Below are 6,000 nucleotides of genomic sequence, written 5' to 3' on the forward strand. Positions count from 1 at the left end.
TTGACAAACTGAGATGGGATTTGGTTTTGATGGAGATGGCATAGAAAATGGATCACATTTATAGGCTGAAAATTCCATCGTAGCTGTTCTCAAGCTTGAATCCTGTGGCATTATGCTTCATATAAACACACTAATTGGAGTGGTGAGGAGAACTCCATTTATCTGGAAATGCATCATATGTCACTCCATTAGTATGGTCAAACTGTCAGCGCAAGATCCACCTCCAGTTTGTCAGAATCAGTGGTTTGGAGGGAGGTGGTAGGAAACAACTGCCAGGATATCATCCCAGATATGTCAGTGAAATTTTTCTTCATGTTGGCTCATAGCCAACTGGGTTAAACTGGGTTTTCCTATATAACCTGCAGAGTTGCCCCCAAACCTGGCAAGCGCCTTATGAAAGACTGAAAAATACTCCTTGTTCTCAGTCCTTCAGCTCCACAATTTGCAGCACCATGTGTTGCACACGCTTAAATGGGAAGTCCCGGACTCAGCAGAATAAACTCTGACCACACAGAAACCGATCTCAGCGCTCTGGTTTTTGGGAAGGCAGTATTTCACTGGGGAGGTCTATTGCTTAGTGTCAGAAATGGCAGAATCTCAGCAAGAGGAAAATAAAACTTCTTTAAATGAGGCACCGCAGAGAAATAGGAGGTTGTGCCAGAATTGTTCCCATACCAGCCCTGAAGATGTCATACATAGAGCCAGGTAAGCAGCAGTCCTCACATAAGGCGCATTTACAATTGCTGGGTGATGTTGACTCAGTTATGGTTGCTGAGAACATTAATGATCTATTTAATGCAGTAAGTGTGATGGGTTAATAATTGAAACTCTTGGCTCTTACTGCAAGGACATGAGGTTCAGCCCTTTATTCATATCAGAATTTTGGCTGTTAACTGGCGTAGATTAACTGTGCACTGGGATCTCTTTTACTACAAGGGCAATAGTTATACATTCCAGGAAAAAGAGAAAAGACAAGTCAATGAAACAAGCTGGAAGAGGCCCATAAAATTTTGTTTCTAGTAAAGAACAAAAAGTAACACTTTTAGATTTACTTCTGAAATAAAGAAAAATGCAGTTTGGTTGGTCAGTATGGATTCATGGATAGGCCTGGAGCAGAGAAGTAGAATAACCAGTGGGACTCCATAATGAATTTCCCTAATAGGCTCAACATGAAGGAAAATTAATTGGTGCTAAAATAATAAGTCATTTGTGTTCAGCCTTTTTTTCTATCCAAGAAGTTACTTCATGCAAGAGGGAAGCTTACAGACCATGGATAAAAATATCTTGACCTTGTTTGTTGGAGGTTATATGTTTTCCCAGATAATTATCTTTCTGCATTGATGAAAACATATTGAGCTGTTATTTAATGCTTAGCTACTGCACTATGCTTTTGAAAAGGAGGTCAAAAAATATTTTCTGTCTCTTACTGTCATAAAATGGTGTACAACATTTTGTCCTGAGTCTGTTCTCCTTATTTCAACTGAAGTTTTTAGTCCTTTGAGCTAAAGAAGTTGCTTTCCTCTGAATCACAGAAAAATACACTTGCCTGTGACAAATCAGTGATAAAAATATACAGGTAAAACTAAGCTAATTAAACACAACTGTTCAGTCTCAGATACTTTATCTGAGACATCTCCATTATAGTGGAAGAGTAAGTTCAACCAAATGCAGTTAATTTTCAGGGCTTGCTTTGTCCGAGAATGTTTTGTTGTGCCTTCCACTTAAAAAGCAAAACTCCTGTGAGAAGGAAACTATTGATACTTCCTACTCAGTCCTAAAACCAGAAATTATCCTGAATTATGGAATGCATTTATCTGCTTCTACCTGCATTTCAGAGCAGAAGTTCTGGCAGAAAAAGCCATCATGCCTCTGATTTCAGAGGCATGTGCACTTGGTCTAATCGTTCTGGTGCACAGGATTTGCGCCTGTGTCTATGCAAATCTTCTTAGTTCACAGTAAAGCAGCATACACACCACTAGCCAAAAAGTAGCAGTTCCTGCCAGGGAGTGGTGGGCATCTCATACTGAGTGGTGGGCACATTGTCTACGTGACACTGATTTTAGGTTGTTGTTTATACCCAGGCTGCCTTCTCAGTATACAATTATTTAAGAAATTTTACAGTCTGATTTTCCAGTAAGTTCAAGAGTGATAAGATGTCTAAATAAAATCCTGTGATTCTGGAAATTTGTCTGCAATTCATGGCAGCACTTTTAACCTCACTGAACTCTCTTTACACATTTACATTTAAATGAACATGCCTTTTGGTGTTAATTCCTCTTAAATCTTGACTGTAACAAGTGATGGATACTGTAGCAGGTGTTTGATTTTTTTTTTTTCTTCCCTTGGCTTATTTAAGTTTTTTTTTTTTTAATTTTGTTATAGAAAAGGACCCAAAATGCATGAAAAGGAGTAGTGTAGGCATTAAAAATGTCGGAAATCAGGAAGCTGAGAGGGTCAAATGAGTCAGTAGGAAGAAATTATAGCCATTCCTACCTCTCATAATTTTGACTGTGTATTATCCCTACAGATTTGAATTCTCTAAAACAGTTCATTTGAATTTTTAAGACAGTCTTCATTGCCAGATGAGATAAATAATACCATTATATGTACTATGCAAAAACTTTTGCACTTTTATCTGGGGTGTTCATTTTGCTGTTCCTAAAACCTGAGTTCAAGCACTGGAAGATCCTCCTATCACAGTAAGAATATTTTGCAATTCAGCCTGGTTTCTGTCAATCTTACTCTCTTAATGAGGGATTCTTCTGTTTCTCCCAATTCTCTGACTTCCCCTGAGATAGTGAAGAAAATTGTGGATAAGATTTCTGTAAGCAGTATCCAGATATGATTCTACTGACACTCATTAGAAAAGTGATCTGCATTCTATGGGGAAGTGCCTTCTCCAAATAGGAAGCTCTGTCTCAGAGTAACCATGCTGTTTAGGTGGGATGCCCTAGCAGATAAAGATTCATCTTGGATCCCACCCAGCTGCACAATCCTATCTCAGAGAAGTGCGAGCACCAACAGGGAGTAAAAGTGAGCAGAAAAAAACTTTGCAGAGAAATAAAATGAGAATTTTACAAACAGATGGAGGGTGATTGGAACAGCACCATGAGGTGTATAAAGATCAAAGAGGATTTTCTAAGAGAGAAAACACCTACATGAAAATTTCAAACTCTAAAGAAAGAAAGAAAGATCATAATCTAAGGACTATTTGATACCACCAAGCCACCAATGTAAGGATGTAGTTGGAGCTGGTGGCAGAGGGCAGAGCAGCAGGAAGGAGCTGGTCTGGAGAGCTCCAGGCAATGGCTCTTCTTCCCCAGTTCGCTGGGGTTTCCTCATCAGCAAAAAATCTCTAAGTGCCTTATCAGGATGGCAAGAATATCTGAATTCTCTTGTGTATATGTGATCTGACAAACATCTGTTTCATATTTTTTATTTGTGCTTGTCTTGTCACACTGTGCAGGGTTTTTCCATATGACTAAGGGACCCCAACTGGACTCACCCAGAAGATGGTGAATTTAAAATTGAATAAAGGGGGGGTTTGTGAGTTTGTTCTCTTTTTTTTAGTGATCATTATTTATTTGCAAAATTTTCTGGATGTGAATGCACCGAATGTCTGAACTGAGTGATTGCTGAAAACACATTGCTTGAAGCAAGCTGGTTGTACATGCCTCTGTGATGGAAATGACAGCATAGAATGCCCAGCAGGCATACTGGGTTAGCAAAAATATATTAGGAATCATTATCTCTGACTATGTTAATAGGCAGATTTCTGTAATCAGTCAAATTAAAATAACTGCCCTTTTTACTTGGAAACTGCCCTATGAAAATAGATGCCCTCCCTGTCTGCCCACCCCCCCCCCCCCCCACCTTTCTTGTAATGTTTTTTGCTCTTTGGTTGTTTAGTTCTTCAGATTTGTCTTCTTCTTAGTACTTCATCAATTATTAACCAAGCCCTCCCCAGCTTCATGTATTTAAAACAGCTGGTGTGACTTTAGCAGTCCTTCATTATGTTTTTGAAACCTGGTGATTTACAGCTAAAAATAAAAACTTTTAGGTTTTTTTTCCATCACTTAATTTGTAACAGTTGTCTAATGGTGCTTTTATGTAATCTGAGACAAAAATGCTACATTCACAGGCTGGGGAGTTTGAACTGCTATACTAAGAAAAGTTTCATGCTTGGATTTAATGAGTAGGAAGTCATAGGTTAATTCTGATATAGCTTCTTGGAATTCAGCGTGGCCTATTCATAATGCTGTGTCTAAACTCTTCTTCATTCTTACAGGTCGAGGAAGAAGATCACAAAGTCTTGGTCCTGGGTTTGCATTCTGGGAGTTAAAGAGCAGCTCAGTGAGATGGCTTTTAATTTGGACCCATAATTTGGTCTGTTCATTTAAATGCTCAGCTCCAGATATTTCAGTTTTAACTGGCCTGGCGTGGCTGTTCTGAGAAGCTGTATCCCACTGCTCTGGGGTGCGCGTTGTTGCTCGGCCCGGTGTCGCTGGGCGCAGTTCGGTCACTCGGGTGCACTGCCTTCAGTGGCAGGCTTACACACAACCCCTGTAACTCACCCTCTGCTGACAGGACTGCTCAGACATTGCCCTCCCCCATTTTCCCACACAGACACAGCCTTTCTTTCTCAGGAAACAGGAGGGTACTGAGTGTTAAAGCTTTAATTCTCGAGAGTGAATTTCTACTGGATGACCATTTCAGTGACGCTGCCTTTCTTCAAGGCTGATGGAACTGTCCAGCAGCCTGCTTTGTGCAATGCTTGTTCATGTGGCTGTCATAGGTTAATTGCTATGGTGTTCATTCATTCTAGTGGAGGTTGCATACATTTTTCAAGAAATCAACATGGTTTGCATTCTATATTTGTATTATTGAGCTCTCTACATAATCTGTTTCAAAACTTTACTGCATGAAGTACTTCCTTTCCTGCCATCAATGCAAATAATTTTTGGAATCAATAGTAAATTCTCCCCAGTTTGCAATATCAGACTGAAGATCAGCTTCACCAGATGTTTTTGGGTAATGAGAAGCACATAATATGTTGGTTTGGGCCTGTTTCATAAAATTTCTATGTGTATATATATATATATACATATATATATATATATAGACATATATATATATGTTTCATAAAATTTCTATGTCCATATATACCTTTAACTTTGCCTCACTCTGAATTAAATATTTACATTGTGTTTGATTCTTAAAAAAACAGATGACATCTGGGAGACATGACATGGATTTTTTTTTTTTTTTCCTTGAGGATTGGGGTTTTTTTTCCCAAGAATAAAGGCTTCTCATTTGCCTTTAAATTTTCTGGTAACTTGTACCTATTAAGAAATTGCATCTTCCTTTTTTTGGCTCAGTCACCTATCACAGGTGAGAGCAAGAAAACTCCTTCAAGTGAATGGCAAAATAAAGTTAGTGCTAGGATCTTCAAGTTCATAGGTATTAGAACTCGATGAAAGTCTTTTTTCCATATTTTACTCCCAAATGATTTGACCATGCTGCATAGCATGGTCATACTTGGATGTGAATGTGCACATGTAATACAAGATAGTATTGTTCTAGGGATGGAATTTACTTCCTGCAGGTACTGGTGCCAAAGACAACAAAGAAGAAAAGTAATATTTCACATAAAATAAGAACTTTTTAAAGAATCAAGCATGTTAGTGGTGACTGTTGTACTTCAGCTTAAGGCCACCACATAAATTATATGTAAAAAATTACCCCTGGAAGGTTATGCACACCTGTTTGTGTCAGTGTTATGCAATACTAATTTCAGTGTAGCTTCTGTTTAATTGAACATGTTATTGCCTTCTGAAAGCTATTTTAGGGTATTCCTTGAGTTTAGGCAGACTACTTATTCTTCCCTATCTTCACTTACAACTGATTGAGGCAAACATGTTATCTCTCCCAATAAACCAATGTCAATGGTCCCCATTGAGAGCATCAGTTAAACTTACAGAAAATTCAGGTGCCATTGAT

Source organism: Agelaius tricolor, unplaced genomic scaffold (assembly GCF_023055355.1).
Source record: "Agelaius tricolor isolate 1412-34295 unplaced genomic scaffold, bAgeTri1.0.p SCAF_4, whole genome shotgun sequence".
NCBI lineage: Eukaryota > Metazoa > Chordata > Aves > Passeriformes > Icteridae > Agelaius > Agelaius tricolor.